Genomic DNA, 18,454 nt, shown 5'->3' with positions numbered 1-18,454 from the left:
AGATAGCTTACCAGGAATTGACTTAGTTATTGTGGGGCTTGGGAAGGTGAACCGTTACCTGCAGAGCAGCTGGCAGGAAGGGAAGATTGCAGGAGCATGACTGAAGCTTGCGCGTCCCATCAAAAAGGAAGAATTCACGAAGAAGAAGCTACTGTGGGCTCATCTGTTATGGAATTCTTTTTTCTTTTCTTTTGGCCAAGAAAAGCTCAGCCCCTTTCAAGGGCTCACATAAATGGGTTGGAGCCGCCTAAAATAGTCTTGCTAGTGTAGAGTCCACTGATTAGGGCCTTACATCACATCTGTAAAATTCCCATAGCAGCGCCTGGATTGGGGTTTCATGGACTAACGGGGAGCAGGTGTATGTGGGCTGAAGAGCATTTAGTTAATCCAAGTTGACACATGGGAAGATCAAATGGTACATCTAAGACTCTAAGACAGAAGTTTATGTAGAGCTCAGAATCAAATCTAGGACATCAAGCATGCTAAGCAAGTGTTTTACCACTGAGCTATACACCTAACTACTAACATAGGTTTTAATGCAACTTACTTTGTTTCTAGAGTGAGGGTTTTGAATTCTGTGTTAGTGAAGTTGCAGGGTTTTGCTTGGTTATTTATTTATTTATGCAGAACTAGGGATTGAACTCGGGACTTTACACTTGCCAGGCAAGTGCTTATTCTACTGAGCTATCTCCCCAGCCATTGGTTATCTTCACATCAACTCCCTTTCATTCAAGTCTCACCCCCTATTCCTACCTTAAGAGGTAGGGAACTGGCATACAGAGAAAGTTTAACTAACGCTGTTGCATGATAGAACTAGGATTTGAACCCAGGCATCCTGGATCCAGTTTGTGCTCTTAAACTTCATCCTATGCTGAGTCTCAATGTGGCCTTAAAATGAGTTAACATCTTTTCAAGAATCTTGCATGTTTGGGGAAGGCAGAGACTTTGTGAGGACTGCGTGGTCTTTGGTTGTCTGGGAGTAGAAGGCTGTTTACTCTTGTTAGAGACATAGTGTCCCCAGTAAGTGCTGGAAACTCCAGGTCTATTTCCAGAGCCCTTTTCCACATGGTGCCCAAAGTCCCTTTTAAAATCTAAACTTCAGAGCCACACAGATTTCCCCTTTGTGCCATCTTCAGGTGTTATTCTAAAGTCCCAAAATTTGTGTCCTGACCAAAGCTCCTGGCCATCTGAGAGCTTCCTGTGGAACCTTTCTGTTTCTTGCTCTCGCTCTTTCTCTCCAGCTCCTTCATGCATGCACATATCTAGGCCACTGGTGTTTCCATGTTTACTCTGGACCTGGCACAGTGCCAGCCCCTGGGGAACACAGCTGTCACTAAGATGAACTCAGCACCTTCACAGTTCACATCCCCAAGTCTCACAGAAAAGGCTTGAGGGCAGGATGGCCTGTCAGATAGTAAAGCCAGGCCCAGTGGGCTTTGCGTGCTGCCTAACGTTCAGCAGTGTGAGAGCCTATGTTTTCCTTTTACAGGTGAACACTTTATGATAATTTTACACTAGTAAAACTCATCAACTTCTGCCTCCAAGCAGGCGCAGGGGCCAGGTGTTCAATCCAGGGGTTCAATCCCCAGGCCTACTGTGCTGGCCTGGTCCCTGAGGCCCACTGAGAAGGCAACTGAGATTGGGCATGGTGGTACACACCTGTAATCCCAGCTCTTGGGAGGCTGTAAACAGGTGGATCACTGTGAGTCCGATCTAGCAGTGAGACCCTGAACACACTGTAGACTCTTCCCTAAAATACAAAAATAAATAAACTCATCAACTTCCTTGTCTATTTTTTCCTCCCTTCCCTTCCATTCCATTCTACTCCAAAGATGACTCTTATTTATTTAGTATGTGTGTGCATTTTTCACATGTTTTTTAAAATGTATTTTAGTACAGGGTCTACAGGTCTTACTGCGTAGATCGGACTCATAGTGATTCTCCTGCTTGCAGCCTCCCAAGCTCTGGTGTGTGCTACCACACCCAATCTCTCAGATCTTCTAATGCACTGTAAATACATATGAATATATTGCATTTGAAAAGTATAATTGCACAAAATAGTTACTTCATAAATTCTTTTTTTAAAAAATATATTTTGTTTTATTTTATTTATTTTTTTGTGACCAGCTCAGCCTGCTAGTGTGGCATGTGATGCCGGGGATCGAACCTTGGTCCCTGCACTTTTGCCTAAGCTTGCCTAAGCAGGCGCTTTAGACCACTGAGCTATCTTGCCAGCCCCTACTCCATAAATTCTTACTGTTGAGTTGGTGGTAGTGGATGGATATGGGCAAATGGATGAGTTTTCATGTTCTGTCCCCCAGCTTCTCATGATGCTTGTTCCTAGAAGCATCCTGCCAGGCAGGAAAGGGGAGCGGTGTCTCTGGATTCCTGTTTCTTCCTGTGAACCACATGGCCTAGCTGTGGACACGGGAACTTGCTGTCTGTGTGGTCAGTTGGGGTTACCGGAGACCATAGGCTGGGTGACTGCAACAGCAGTACTTCCCCATGGTTGTGAAAACCAGGAGATCTGAGAGGAATGTGACAGCTCAGTGGATTTCTGGTGAGAGCTCCCGTCCTGGCCAGCAGGGTGGCCATCATTGCCCTGCATCTTCACACAGCAGAGAGGAGGAGGAGAATAGGAATCAGTGGCTTCTTACACATACACCAATCTTATTAAATTAGGACCTCAACCTCGTGCTCTTACTTCATTTTGCATACTCGATCACTAGAGTCATTTTACGGATTACGGCTTCAACAGGTGAACTTCTGATGAGGAGGGGGATGCAGTTCAATCTGTGCCATTGCCCCTGATGTCTCAGGGTCCCCATGTGTAAATCTGGGCTGCCCCCTGGCCTAGTGCAGGGGTTTGTCCCCAGTGGGCACTTGCCACGGTGTTCGTCCATGTGTGCATCTCTGAGAGTAGAGCTGCTTGCTCTGCGACTTGAGGGAAGCTCAAGGCCTCCCAGTGGCCTCCGTCCCTAGCATTCCATTTGAATTAGTGAAAATTTCAACCACTGCTTTGTGAATAGTTCCAGATGTGCGGCGGTGGGCGGGGGGTAGGGGGGCAAGATAGCTGGAAAGCCAACTTAAAATTGAAAGTTAAATTTTGCTTGGGGTGGGGAGTAGTTGCTGTGTCCTCAGGATCCAAGATTCAGGACAGCACCATCATGGGATGTTGCCTTGAGTTTGTTAGAATGGGACTGAGGACCAGTCCTATGCCTGGATGAAACAAGGGCCACGCTAAATCCAATTAATTAACCTTGTTCCTTGGCTGAAATCTCTGTTGGTTTTAAAGGCTCAGAAGGACAAAAACCAGAGGAAATAGACTCTGTACAGAGTTACTGAGATGAGACAACTGTTCACTGGGGGATTTGAAGGCTTTCAAAGGAGAGAATGTCAATGGCCCACACAGATTCTGTTGTGGGGACTGTGAGTCTCTGGGGATACTCTGAGACCCTTTTCTGTAGTGGTTTAGATGCTGGGATGAAAGAGTGTGGGAGTCTGGGCCAGGGCTTCAGAGTTGAGGGCATAGATGATGTTTGTGGAGAAAATATTGGGGGGAAATGAGCTCCTGGATTGATGTGGCAAGAGTGCCCATAGGGCTGTCCTAGTGTGAGGACTGCTTGTATTACCCAGGGAGAACTGCCTGCTCAATAGGGCGGAGCCATGTGGCAAATGGCTCTGCAGAGTTAGGTCTGCAAAAGCAGAGTAGTTTGAGAGGGAGTGAAAGACCAGGGCAGTGAGGCTGGTTGCCTGCTTTCCTGTGGGTTGGCTTAGGTCAACCATAGATGTGGACTGAAGGACAGCCGGTAGCATGAGAGGTTCCTATCAGGAATCCACAGTGTGGAAAGTCACTGCATTACCAGGCAGTGGGGAAGAAGACACCAGAATGGGGAGAATCCTGGCGCTCATGACCAGACAACCTCTAGCACTTTCGTAGGCAAATTCTAACTCTCAAAACCTCATCTGCAAAGGTGAATAAAAATAGTAGAGTCAGCCTTCCGTAGCCACAGTTACATACCCAACCAACCATGGATGAAAAAAAAATTAATTGCATTTCTACTGACTTTGTTCTTTCCTCAACAAAACAGTATAACAACTTAATAGCATTTGCATTATGTTAGTTATTATAAGTAACCTAGAGATGATTTAAAGGGTGTGATACGATATCTGTGGGTTACATGCTTATACCATAGCATTTTCTGTAAGGACTTTGGTGTCTCGGGAAGGTCCTCAGAGCCAGTCTTCCTTGGATACCAAAGGATGACTATTCATGTACCTATTAGGGCTTTGAAGGTCTGAATGAAAAAGAAAATTGGAAAAGGCCGGCTGAGTTTGTGGTAAATGCTTACTCAGTATGAGCTCTGATTATCACAGCTGACTGGTATAGTTTGTGTCCCTATGATAAGGAAGAACATTTTTACTTCCATTTCTCAAGTTAGGAAGGATCAACCCTGGAGAGGGAAAGAAATGGGAAAGAGGTGCAATCAAGTGGTTTTTGGCTGAAGTCACACAGAAAGGAGCCTAGAAATGTTTTTCAAATTCGGAGGGTGAATTGAGCAACAGAAGGTATGATGGCTGAGAGGGAGAAAAAGAAAGAAACGCAGTGAATTTTATATCCTTGTTTCCCTGACTGACATCAGCCACTGTGTGTAGTGTGTCTCCTTTTGGGATGTCACAGAAATGGATGAGCTGGCCTCTGCATTGAGGAATTCCCTGGACACACTGTCACAGTCAGCAAAGTGGGTGTAGCAGTGACACAAGAATGAAATATACCTGGGTAAGGTGGCAGCCTCCCAGCCTGCCGGCCTAGCCAACTGGGAGCCTGAGGCAGGAAGATTGCAAATTTGAGGCCAGCCTGGGCAATTTAGCAAGACCCTGTCTCACAAAATTAAACCAGCCAAACCAAGGTCTGGAAACATAATTCAGCATTCTTTAGGCACAATCCCTAGTGCTGTGGGCAAAACAAAATAAAAACAAAAACACTGCAGCAAATCCAGCACAGAACTGATTCTGTCCCTTAGGACTTTATCTCTGACAAAATTTAGGTGTCAGCAGAGCCGGGGAGATGGCTCAGTAGAATAAGCACTTGCCTGGCAAGTGCAAGGGCCTGAGTTCTATCCCCAGTTCTGGAAAAAAAAAAAAAATTAGGTACTCATGTCTTATATTGCACTGTTAAAGGTTTTCTATCAACATGCAGCCTGATCCTTGAGTTTAGTCCCATTTTGGGACAAGATAAAGAGGGAGGCCACTCAAGAAGCCTCAGTGGTAACCTGGAAAGGGGACACAACAGGTTAGAGCAGTGGGGTTGTTTGTAAAGGGAGGGAGAACAGATGCAGAAGCAGGGGACCCAGCAAGAACGAGAGGGGGGAAGGGAAGAGCCCAGGGTTCTAGCTTGGGTGATCAGGAAGTCCTTTCAGCAGAGTCGGGGTACAGAAAGGAACTTTGGCCAGTGGTGCTCACATTTTCAAGTGTTCAGGAGTGAGCTGCAGAGATTGCTCATACCCCAGGTCTCCTGACTGCTTCTTGGATGGGTTCCGAAACTTCTGCTTCCTCTTTTTTGGTACTGGGCATCAACTCAGGAGCTTGTAGTTGTCAGGCATGTGCTGTGCTTCAGAGCTCCTGAGGATTCTAGCAGCACTCCAGAGGCTTCTGCTGCTGGTGTACACAAAGAATACCTTGAGAAATGCTAGACTGTAGAAAACAAATATCTTGGCTTTGGGTCCTGCAGAAAGCGGGGGTGAGGCAAGGTCTAAGTAGCTCATGCTCATCAGGGAGGTAAACTTGCACAACTGGGGTAAGGGCAGTGGCAAGAAGATGCGGCAGGATGTCGCAAGGTGGCTCTCATTTCAGAACAAGCCATGAAGAATCAAGTAGGGCTCTTCACACTGGGGGCTCCTCCAGACAGGCTGCAGGGATGAATTGTATCTCTGCCCAGAAAGAGGGAGAAAGAAGGAGACTTTAGATTTCTCCTCATTGTGCCCCAATCCTTATTCCCATTTGTAAAATTCACCCACTAGGAACTAATGACCTGTCCCCTTGGGAAGCCTGACCTCAGAGCCTTTGGAGAGAGGGCAGATGGGACATGGCCAGTGAACAGGAAAGAGGCAGAGGAGGGGGTGTGTGGGGGAGGGCTCACAGTTGGTTTCTCAGTGTGGTAGGGAGGTCAGGCTGGAGGAGGGAGATTATTGGGTCCATAATGAATTGTAGATTTAAAGCTCAATCTTCAGAAGAAAGGCGTTTAGGGGAATTTTCTAAATAGAGTTTCGTGGTGCTGAGAAAGGAAACTTGGAATTTGTACTCCTAGTAAATGTCTGTCACTTTATTTCTCTCCAGAACAATTTCCAGTAACTGAAAACACCAATGATCAAATGGCACATGTGGGCACTTACAGATTTCTGCAGAAGGAAGGTCACATAAATTTAAGGTATCACTTGTTTATTTTATATCCTGAATTAACTTTCCACCTTCTCCGTCCAGCATCATAATAAAAGGCTTCACTAGAGAGCAAATGAGTTTGTGAATCTCATCCAAACTCCCAAGCTCTTTCCCTGAAGACCTGTAAGTTCCTAAGATTCTTTACAAGGAATATAAAAATAATAATTGGAAGTTTTGTGAGTTCCAACTGCATACTGGGTTGCAGAGAGTAATGACCTTGCTTCGCATTTGCAGGAAGCTTTTCTTCTCCGTGTTAGCAGAACTTGGCTAACGTGATACACTGGCAAACGCATTAATCTGTCATAGAAATGGGAGGAATTTAGTCACAGGAAGTGAAAATAACTGATCATGTCATATAAGGAGCTGGCAAGGAACAGCTCATTACACTGATTTTCTACTACCACCCTGAACCATCTCAAAATACTTCAAGTGAGCCAGGTGCTGTGGTATGCAGTTGGAGGCTCATCCGCTTGTGGAGCAGAAACAGAACTGCTTGAGCCCGTGAGTTCAAGACCAGCCTGAGCAACGGAGTGGGCCCCTGTCTCTAAAAATATTTCAGGTAGTCCTAAGATCTGAACTTAAGAATAATTCCTTGCCCATCATAAAGATGGTAACTCAGGTGTGAGAAGTTGAGTTTTAATTCTGTGTATTTGCTGGTGGTAGAGTATTAAAAATTTGCAGCTATTTTTAATGCAGCCAAACTATTTCTGAGGATAAGGAAAGCAAGGGTGGGGGCAGGTAGGTAACTGATGGCTTAGGGAAGCAGCTAAAGGGTGGAGAAGTGAATAGTGTAGAGATTTAGCATCTAGAGGCACTGTGGGATCGATTTAGGAAAAGGTGTTCAGCAACTGTTATAATTTGGATCAACCTCCCTCCCCCATCCGAACACACTCACGAGTTCAGAGGTGCAGCCTTCAGAAGGGGACTGGATCGAGAGTGTACTAACCTCATCAGTGGCTTAGCCCATGGATGCGGTTATAACTGAAGGCACAATTAGGGGGCAGGGCCCAGCGGGAAGAAGCAGGGCTGTGGGCACGTGCTTTTCAAGGAAAGGCCTTGTCCCTGGCCCCTCTCTCCCTCCAGCTCTCTTCCTGCTCTCTGCTTCCTGGCTGCCACTAGGTGAGGAGCCTTCTTCTGCCGTGCCCATCTGCCCTGGGGCGAGGCAACCCCTGAAACTCTGAGCCCAAACAAACCTTCTCTCCTTTAAGTTGTGTATAAATGGGATTGTGTCCTAATAACAGAAAGGTGACTATTACAGCAACTGAGAGGCAAAACAATGCCTAGGAAAAAATGATATGCTAGTGTCAACCAAAGAAAGAGAGTGTCATAGGCAGTAAGGGTTGTATATGCTAGAATTGGTTAAAAGAGATTTGCCATACACAAAGGCAACTATTTCCTTAGGTAATTGGTGAGAAGAGATTGATTCTTGGCTGTTGGACCTAACATTCAAAATGCTTTACAGAGTTATAGGCTCATACAAAGCACTTGTTATGGTTTGTGTCTAGTTGTCCCCCCAAAGCCTCATGCAGTCATAGGGTGGACTTCTAGAGTTTGTGATTAACTCATGATCCACTGGGATTATGGGCGTGAGTGCTGCTGGGATCATGGGCGTGAGTGCTGCTGGGATTATGGCTCTGAGTACTATACCCAGCCTCAAGTTGAATGCAATTTAAGAGAGACAGACATGCTCTCTGTAGCCATTGTGGCTGCTACTCCTCCCTTGTTCTCTGCTCTTTGCTGCCACCATGAAAGGTTGTTCTCTGCCATGTGTCACTTTGTCTTGGAGCCAGCTAAGTATGGACCAAAACCTCCAGTAACTGTGAGCTAAATAACCCTTTCCTTCCTTCATTTTGAGTGTCAGGTATTTGTCCCGCAACAAGAGAAGAGTAACTGAGACAGGACTGAAACCACAAAGAGAAGAACAGTTCTTCTCTGGGTTGCTCTGTGGTGTCTTCCCTCTGTGGGTCTTCATGTACACACCTGCTGAGAAACAAACGATGAAGATGGCTAAACAGGATGCGCTGTCCCTATGGCATCTTCCCACTCTAGAATTCTCTGATTCTGAGCCAAGATTTCTGGGCTCCTCGGAGGCAGCAGAAGTACATTCTTTCTAGACTCGATCCCTACAGGGCTGGACAGTCGTTTTAACTTCCTGCCTCTCAGTCTTATTTCTACCAGATGGGATGATTTTGGTTGCAACTTGATAGGAAACCCAGAAGAAGCCAATTTAAGCAAAAAGGGAATTCGCTGGCTTATGATACAGTACTAGAATGTCCTAAGTAGATTCGCTCAAGAATGGCTTGGTCCAGGACCTCCAATGCTGTTTTAGTTTCCCCTTTCTTGCCTGATTCCACTTCCTGACCTGCCGTCAGATGGCTGCCGTGGCTTCCCACGTCACCCTTCCACGTAGACATGGAGGAGATGTTGGCCAAGAGTGTGCTGCCACCCCTCCCCCCGGGAAGTCCACGTGATTGCACTGGACTTTCACTTTGGGTCATAGGCCCATCCTTAAGCCAGAAATTATGGCTGGAGGGATTAAATTGTGCTGCTGGTCAGGACATGGCTAACTGCTCCTTCTGGAGCCTGGAGTGTAGCTGCCCCAGCCCTAAGCCTTGCAGCTTAGTGTGGCGTAACTGGAAGGCCAGAGAATATATTCTGAGCACCTAAGAAATAATTCTCAGTTCTCTAGGCCCTGTAAAACCATGGGAGAGGCAGGAGGTTCTGATTTAAAAAAAAAAAAAAAAAAGGCAAGAACAAATTTCTGAGACAGTCTAGCATTGAGTGACGTGGCCAGAGTGGCTGCTCCCTACCAGCTCAGGACGCCCTTTGTTCTGGGTGTGAGTTGGGGATTTCAGATCACTCCGGTACATAGTTACTTTCAGGAGATTACAGGGGGGAAATGCTCCACTTCCTGTTTAGGATTACACTCTTAACCCTCCCTCCCACGCAGGCCATATGTTCATCCTAAACCTCCGCATCCAGCCAGAAAAGCCCTTTGTGTTTTCTTGGCAAAACTAGGGCCCAGTAATTAAAGTCCATATGCAAAGCTGCTACCTTCAGTGCACACCAAGGTCTTTTAATTAGTACGTAATTGGTCAAAGAGGTACTATCAAACAGCTCCCCGTCTGGCCGGCTGGAAATGCAGTGTTTGAAAAGTCCCAGACCAGAAAGGGATAATAAATGCTTTAAGTCCCATCTGTTGGAATGATTTGTTTAAGGTATAAATTCCTGTTCTGTTACTATTTTTACAAATTCTGCATGTAGCCCTCCTTCCAATATTGTAACAACTACCAGAGTATTCCTTGGAGGTAGCAGCAGGAGGAAATAAACTAGGAGACTTCTTAGCAAATCCATGTGTTTCCCTTCAAAGAGATGCCTGTATCACAGTGGGGGTGGGGAGGGAAAAGGTAAGGTGAGTGGGGCATTTGGTGTGAGCATCACATCAGGCCTGTGGGGTTGTGTCCCTCTGTGAGACAACCCCCCGGGCAGTCAGCCCCTCCACAGTCTTTGCAGTGACTTTTGTGGGAAGTCCCGTCATCCGTCCCCTTCCTGTGACATGTGGGAAAGTTGACCTGACCCCAGGAAGGACTTTGCCATCAATTTGGGAAGGGAAGGCCAGCAGCTGCGGAGAAGCAAAGGGAAGACGGAGCAGGGAGTTCACTGCCCTCAGGGAGCCGTGGTGGACTGGAGTGCTATGTCCTGCCTGGCATCTCCAGGTGACTTGGTTTTGGTTGACCGACATGTCACAGAGGAAAGATGGCAGAAGAAATATGTGTTAGGGTGCTTTCCAGGTTGACTCAACCCTTTGGGCAAAGCTGAAGACAAAATTGAAGGCTTAAAAGAAATTCAGGCTCAGAAATAGAGTAGAATGTTTCCCAGGCTGTGGGATGGGAATGAGATTGGGAAGGTGCTGGCCACAGGATACCCACTTTTAGTCATAAGATGGGTAAATTCTGAGATCTAATGTACAACATGATGGGACTCTACCTTATACTGTATTGTATGGCATTTGCAAAGGGGATAGACCATTAGCATGCTCATCTCCAAATCAGACAGTCACTCTGTGAGGGCATGGTTGTGTTCACAAGCTTGGTTGCATTATTTCATAGTACATCAAATCATCTCATTGTGCTTTGTAAATATATACAGTTGTATTTTTCAGTGATACCTCAATAAAACTAAAAAAACAAAACAGAAAAATGAGTTGTGGTTGGCAAGGCAGCTGTGTAACTATCCGTGTAATGGCTGTCTAGGAGAATGAGTTCGGATCCACCTTTGTTCCCCCTCAGCCAGTTTGAGGTATGGGAATGAGGAGAAGAATTGCTACCACCCTGAGGAGAATGAGAGTGAGCACTTATAGGGAAGGCCTGGCAGGAGGGGATTCAGGCTTCAGGCTGCTGGGGGACATAGCCTCGGATGGACCTTCCTCACTATCTCTTCTTGCGGCCAGGTCTGCTCTCTTTCCTATAGTTCCCTCACCCTCTACCCCAGAGGGCTGAGAGTTGGGGCCTTCTCTGACCCCATCTGCTGAGAAGTCGTTAGATGGAGACCTGGGCCCACTCAGAGAAGGCCTGACTGATTGTCCTTTTTTTACTACCAACTACTTGTTCCTATGTCTACTCTCCTTCCTTCTCTTCCCCCTCCCCCCTTCCTTCCTTCCCTCCTTCACTTCCTATCCCACCCATCCCCTTGAGGTGCCCACACTCTCTCCTTAGGTGGAGAGGATCTGAGGGGTTAGCCTAGGCTTAGCCCATTCCAGGATGGCACCTATCACTTTTGGTGCAGGGTCTTTCCTGCTTGCTTGTCTCTCTGGCGTGCCCTGGTATTTGGCTTTGACTTGGGCCTTTTGGGTACTCTTGCTTCCCTGGCCCTATCAAGGGAGCTCAGGCTGAGCACTGGTGCTTGAGTTCTCAGAGCCTGAGGCCAACCCTCCTCCCGGGCCCCTAATAAGGTATGGCTTTGTCTCTCTTTGTTGGGGGAGAGGGCGCGCCTCATTTCCCTGGAAGTCCTCATGGGGACAGGGTGGCTGATTTGTGGCTGGACTTGAGTTTTTCTTTACCCTGGCCAGTCCCTTCCTAGTGCCCCAGGGGCCTCACTCCTTTGCAGTCCACTTTAGACCCAGTGATGCCTTCAGGCTGCAGACAGATTTCTTTAGGAGAGGGTTCTGGTGGGGGAGACCAGCAGTCTCCCCAGTGTCCTTGAGTCCCAACCAGGGAAGACAGTGCTGGAAGTGAAATTGTCTCTAGAACACCCAGGAAACAGGGAAAAGGAGGAGAGGTAGGATTGCTGTGGGAACTGAAAAGAAAGGAAGTCAGAGTCTGGCTTCTGGACAGAAAAGAAGTGAAGGCTTAGAATGCCATATTTCACATAAATTAAAGGGGAGGTAGGCTAGAGTCTGGAGTAAATGTTATTTGTCTTACACTTAAATTCTCACTTCTAGAATGCTCTCTTTGCAAAATAACAGTTATTTCAGGCTTTAGTTATAATGCCATATGAATAGATCTTGGTTTAGAAGAATAATTGATTAGCCCCATTTGAGAGTTATTTATAGTACCTTTCTATGTTGTAACCTCTGAGAGAAAAGTTGGTTATAAAAAATATCTTTGTAGGGTTGGGGAGATGGCTCAGTGGAATAAGTGCTTCCCTGGCAAGCGCAAGGGCCTGAATTCAACCCCTGGTTCCACCAAAAAAAAAAAAAAAAAAAAAAAATCTTCGTAGCATTCCTGATAAAATGAAGAGCCTTGCCAGGTGGTCAGCTGCATGCAGTTTGCTTGGGAACCTAGGTCCAGCAGAGGAAGCGGAGTGGGCTTCCTTGTGGCTTTTCTGTACCTGCCAGAGTTCCGGGGCACCTCTTAGAGGTATAAGGCAGCTGCTAGCCACCAACTGACACTAAGATTGTAGGTTAAACTCTGAATCAGTTGAACCAGTGTCAAGTGTTTGGCACGGTTAAGAGCAGGGTGGGGAGAGGTGTGCTCAGCAAGTAGTGCAAAGTCCCTCTGGCCCAGCGGGGAGAGAGTGTATGAGCCCTGTGCCTGCACAATGAGATTTGTTGAAACACCCTGAATCTGATGACAGGGAGCCCTGAATTTTTAATCTTGATGGTGTAATACTGGCAAGCTTCACTTTGTCATCTTGAGAATGGGAATGATAATAGCTGGATTTAGAAAACAGAGTCCAGGAGGCTGGGGAGATGGCTCAGTAGAATAAGTGCTTGCCTGGTGAGTGCAAGGGCCTGAGCTCAATCCCTCGTTCCGCAAAAGAAAAGAAAACAGAGTGCAGAGAATTTGAATTTGTGCAGCAGCTGCAGAAGCGTCCACCATGCCGCATGACCAGGAGAAATGGCGGCGGTGGCAGCAATGAGAAGCAGAGCTTTATGTGGGGGCACCTAGAGTGTGGAGCGGGGCAGCTGAGCTCGGGGTACAGCACCAGCTGCCTGTAAGCCATGCACACCTGGGCTCACGCTCTGGCCCCCACATGGGTGACTCTGGGCAATCTCCCCGAGCCAGTGTCCTCATTGGGACAACGGGGACAGTACACCTCCCTCACCTCCCCAAGTGCAGTGAGCTCTCAGATTCAGCCAGTACCTAAGCGTTCATCAGGCTGGTTCTAAACAGGAGTGGGTTTCCCTGTTCCCACCATTTTTCTTCTCCATGTTTCCTACACACATATTTCACATTTTAGCAGTGATAGGCTGTGTGCTCCACTTCCGCCACCAGTGCTAGCCTCCTTTATTATTTAATATTTCTTCAAATCAACTTTTAAGTATGTACATTTAAAGAACCTTCACATTGCATTTGTAAATGAAAACTTCTCTAGATTTTAGAATGGTTACGCATGACCTAAAACCCCCAATGTGCTCTCAGACATACCCTTGGTACTTGGGAAGATACTGGTATCGTCTTTTGCTACTCAAAGTGTCCCTGGCCCTGCAACACCAGCCTTCTGAGAGTGTGTTAGAGGCAGAGTCTCAGGCCTCACCCATAACTCCTGAATCAGAATCTGCATTTTAAAAAAGGTCTGTAATGCCTTACACACTTTTTTGGAGGGAGTCTTTTTTTTTTTTTTTTTTTTTTAAAGAATTAAAAAAAAATTTGTGTATTTGGTACAGGGTCTCAGTATGCAAGTTGGACTTGTAGTGATCCTCCTGTTTCAGCCTCCCTAGCACTGAGATTATAGGTGTGTGCTACCATGCCCAGGGGTGGAAGCTAGAAAGTCTGTGCCACTGGGATGAAGGATCTGTGCCAGGAGGCTGAGGGATCTGCACTGGAGCCAGGAAGGGATGCTCAAGGTTAAGACCAGAGCTTCCCCAGAGAGAACCACAGCCATCCTCAGTGACAGCAAGGACCTGAGTCTCTGATGATAACACCTGAGTTCATATCAGGAAAACCAGTGCAACACACTTTTTCAGGAAAATCAACAACACACTATCTTCCGCTCCCATTCTCCTTTTATGCTCTTGGCAACAATCCTCAGCTGGGCCTTCCACACCCAGAACCACTCTAAGTCGGTTCAGCTGAGTGCTCCACGCTGACCATTAGTCCACTACTACATGCTCTACCGCTTCTACCCTCTCTGGAACGTTGCCCTTTCATCTTCCACGTTTGTGGGCCTGGTGGAGGGGCTTTTGTGTATGTGCTAGGAAGCCTTACTCTGATATCGTGTATTTCCCTCCAAAGTGTCCATTCCATTCCCAACAAGGTTTTAACTTTGGTGCTCAAAAGAAATCATTCTCCATGTTTTGTCACCCTTTCTCTGAGGCGGGAACTCAGACTAGCCTGGCCTAGTGTTAGAGGAAAAACATGATTTTATGATATTCTTCTGCTACCTGATTGATAAACTGCTCAGGAGAGGGAACTATTTCTTTCATCCTCATATTTCTCTAAGATAACTGACAGCGCGCTGCACAGGAAAGGGACCAGACATGCATTTGTCAGGCAGGAGAATTATTGATGAGTTACTTTTCAAATTCTGTATTATGAGTATCTTATTATTTTTTCATCTTGTTGATATTAACAGATATCTCTCAGTATATGATGTTAAAATATGAATGGAAAAAAGTCAACCTAGCTGTAGAAGACTAGATAAACTCAACTAAGTGAGAATGACAGCACATCTGTTCACTAAGCCTGCTTGTGGAGGACATTGTGGGTCCCACATTGGTGGAAACATTGGGAAGCAGCTGTGGACAGAACATTTAGGGCCCTGGCCAGGTCATGGGGAGACAGGTGATTAATGCAAGTTTGAATAATTAGGACAGCTGCAGATCTAGACAAATGCAGTGAAGGAAATCACACACCTAAATGTAAAACCACACAGCAGATGCACAGTGCTGTAGGGGTGCATAACAGAGCCCCAGGAGGGGTGCTTGTGCTGATACCTGGAAGAGAAGTAGGAATACCCAGGCAGAGGAGGCTGGGAGTGGGAGGACAGGCGCAGCATTTTAGGCAGAGGGAACAGTGTGTGTGGTGGCCCTGCGGCAGAAAGAAGCTAAGCTCTGTCTCTGTCCTTGTGGAGCTCACAGTCCACTGGCAGAGGCCGTGCTACTTGGGCCACTGTGGCAAGCTAATGGATTATTTGATTTCTGCCTTTTATTTCCATGGGTGCACTTATGTTTGTAAATTTCATTTGTTCCTTTTAAAAAGATGACATCATGTTTTCTTTTTTTAAAACTTTAATTGAATGTTAACTTTCCTATAGACTTCCTTAGGGCGGTCAGCCGCCTAAGGTTGGCCTAAGGTAACAGAAAACAAGGCTTTGGGCGTGGTGAAGAACTGCAGGTTAAGCTACGATGCCAAGCAGGGAACTGAAACCCTGATTCAAGTGTCACATCTCGGGCACGTCCTGAGATAGAGGCAGATGGTCCAGTGACAACATGTTCTTGATGCATGCTGTTTTATGAAATGATGTGCTTCTGTGGAGAGCGTTGCTTTTTAGTTAAGGTCAGAAGGGTGAGGCTAACAGGGCCCACATGGTGTGCTCTGTTGGCTGTGACCCTTCCATTCATTTTGCTCATACCCCTGATGTGGTCTTGTGAAAGCTCAGAAAGTGCAGGTGTCAGAGGGGGAGGATTTGAGCTCTGTTCATCATATGAAGCTGGCTGTGGTTAACAGGTGAACATCAAAATTTTAATGGCTTAAAATACACATGTTGAATTCTCACTGGCTGTTTCTCAGCAGGTGATTCGCTAAAAAGCAGTTAGTCTGAGTTTTAGTTCCTGGGCTGGGAAGGTAGCTCAGCGGTCTAAGTGCCTGTGGCAAGCACAAGGTTCCAAGTTTGATCTCTGGTACCACATGCTATGCCAGCCCCTGAACCCCCAGGCTCCCTGTGCTAGCCCTGAAACCAGGTGTGGTGCCGCAGCCTGTAATTCCAGCACTGGGGAGGCTGAGACAGGAGAATCACTGAGTCTGAGCTACATAGACAGACACTGTACCAACCTAAATAATGAATTTCAGTTCCTTCCACCTTGTGCCCCATCATCTTCTATAGGTGGGGAAATGTGCTTTAGCCATGGGCCCGAGAAGTAGAAATGGCTGTAATGAATGATGTGCTAATGTCTACTAAGCTCTGTGATTGTCCTGGCTGGCACCTTTTATACTTGGGGGCTCTTTTTTTTTTTTTTCTTCTTTTAATGTGTTTAGTACAGGGCCTATAGTGTCTCACTACACAGATCAGACTCATAGTGACTCTCCTGTTTTCAGCCTCCCAAGCACTGGTATTACAGGCATGCGCCACCACACCCAGTCTCAACTGCTGTCTCAGCATGCCCCAGGGGGCGAGGCTGGCATGGCTGGCCCTGGGATCAAACCCCGGTTGTTGTGCCTGCCTAAGCAAGCACTTTGGTCCACTGAGCTATCTGCCCAGCCCTTGCTATTAATTGTATTCTTATTTGACAGGTTTGGATGCAGCCACCACACCTTTCATACATTTGTCAGTTTAGAAAAACTTAGTGGGCAACTTCTAATTTAGAAACTGCCCATCTCTGTTTGTGGGGACACCAGGGGGATGCAGTTAGCATCCGAGACCATAAAGGTGGTCTCCTTCTCACCCAAGCCCTCGGTGTCTGTCTCCTTACTAACAAATGCCATGGAGCAGTAACGGGGCCTCTTCTGAGAGCTGTTTTCTCCCTGATCCTACAGTGCTGAGAAATGTGAAAGGCATTAGGGACTCAGAGCATGGTCTCCCTAAATGCTCCGCTGCCCATGGGGAGCCAGCCAGGGGCCTGGCTTCAGATGGCTGGACAGGTGGCTTGGTAATTAAAACCTTTCCCTTTGAACGGCAGCCTTGTTTTGCCAGGAATATGAGGTGAAGGAGATGCTCTGGTTGTGTGCCTGCACCAGCTGCTTTGAAAGCTTCCGCACAGCTGTCCCCAAACCACAGCAGACAGCTACATCTCTCCTTTCAAACTCTTGGGGGCTTAGTGTGACTTGAGATGGGAAAAGCAGACATGGAACCGGGGCAGAGCTCTTCTGATCGCAGATATTCTGAGTCTTTTTGAAGAATCAAGCAGTACAAAAGATAACTTGGGGATGCATTCATTTCCTGTTAACATCAATTTTATGAGATAAGGGTATTATGGGGCCTTGTTTTATACATGAGACCATGAAGGCATAGAGTTGAAGGAACTTGGGTAAGGTCATGGGGCTGAGTGTGGGTGAATCAGGGTTCGAGTCCAAGCAGTCTTGACCCCAGCACTAGGCTCTAGTGGCCTTGGCTCTTAAATACATTCAGACTTTGACTCCACCCTGAGTTTTCATCCATTTCTGCTCAGGCCAAAAGCCTTGGAGTTGTCCTTGCCATCTCTCTTTCTCTCATGAAAATAGAACATTGCATTGTATTTTCAAAATATATCCAGAACTTGGCTGCACCTCGCCATTGCTACTGCCCTCTCTGAAGCCATAGGCTCTTGCTTGAGCCCTTGCAATGGTTCCTTTGTTCTAGCCTTCTCTTCTCAGAATGCAGCCTGAGCCATCCAGGACTGGCAGGTAGCTTTGTTCTGCAAGACCTTTCTGGGACTGAAGCTCCTGTTGTTTGCCTTCCCTTAGGTTTCTGTGCTCATCTGTGTGGCCCGAGCCGGGCACAGTTCCATGCCTTCATTCCAGCCCAGGAGAAAGGATAAGAGAGGAAAACCTGAGCACTGATTTCCTTTTGAGCACGTGATTCAAAATTGCACATATTATTTACATTCACTCTTTCCATATGAGTACCTGGTCACATGGCTAAACTAGTGGCAGAGGAGTCTGGGAAGCATGGTCTCCAAATTTTCAACTCAAATAAGAATGGAAAGGATTTCACGGACAACTAGCAGCGTGCTACAGAGTCTCAAGGGGTAAAGGGTGGACCATTAGGCTGCTCTTAAAGCCTCAGTGTGTGTTGGCAATAGCTTAACTCAGAGGCAGTGGACATGGGGAGAGGAGAACAGTTGTGAGATGTATTTTGGAGGTAGACTGGGCATGATATAAAGTGACCTAAGGGGCTGAGGAAAAAGCATGAATCAAGGATGAGTCCAAATAGTTTTGTCTTGAGAGATGAGGTGGTGTCATTTCCTGAGATGAGGATGCAGTCCCTGAAGTGTCTGTGGACCAGTGGGGGACCTCTCTTACAGGGCCTGTCTTGTGTCTCAGCAGAAATAAACATGGGGGGTAGGAATGGAGTGGAGGCACAGTCTACAGGGCAGTCTTCTAGACTGATTCAGTGCGTGGGCCTCGAGTGCTTCCAAGGAAGGGCAGCCTGTGCTGGGCACACTCTCCAGCAAGGGGCTGGGCAGGGTGGATGTGGATTAAAGGAAGCCCAGAGCCCTGGGGCCCACACTGTGCTTAGCTGCTGGCCTTGTTAGGTCTAGGTGGCTCTTTTGGGTTTGAGGGAAGGGAAGAGCTAGATGGGGGTGTCTGCTTTTTAGCATGGTGGGAAGGGCCTTATTTCTAGTACCTAGCATCTTTATGAGTTGCCTCAAAGTTCTTTATCCTAGCAGCTCCTCTCCATGATGAGATTTTTTTTTTTTTTTTTTTTTTTTTTTTTT

Source organism: Octodon degus, unplaced genomic scaffold (assembly GCF_000260255.1).
Source record: "Octodon degus isolate 3935 unplaced genomic scaffold, OctDeg1.0 scaffold00185, whole genome shotgun sequence".
NCBI lineage: Eukaryota > Metazoa > Chordata > Mammalia > Rodentia > Octodontidae > Octodon > Octodon degus.
This window is presented reverse-complemented; position numbering follows the sequence as displayed.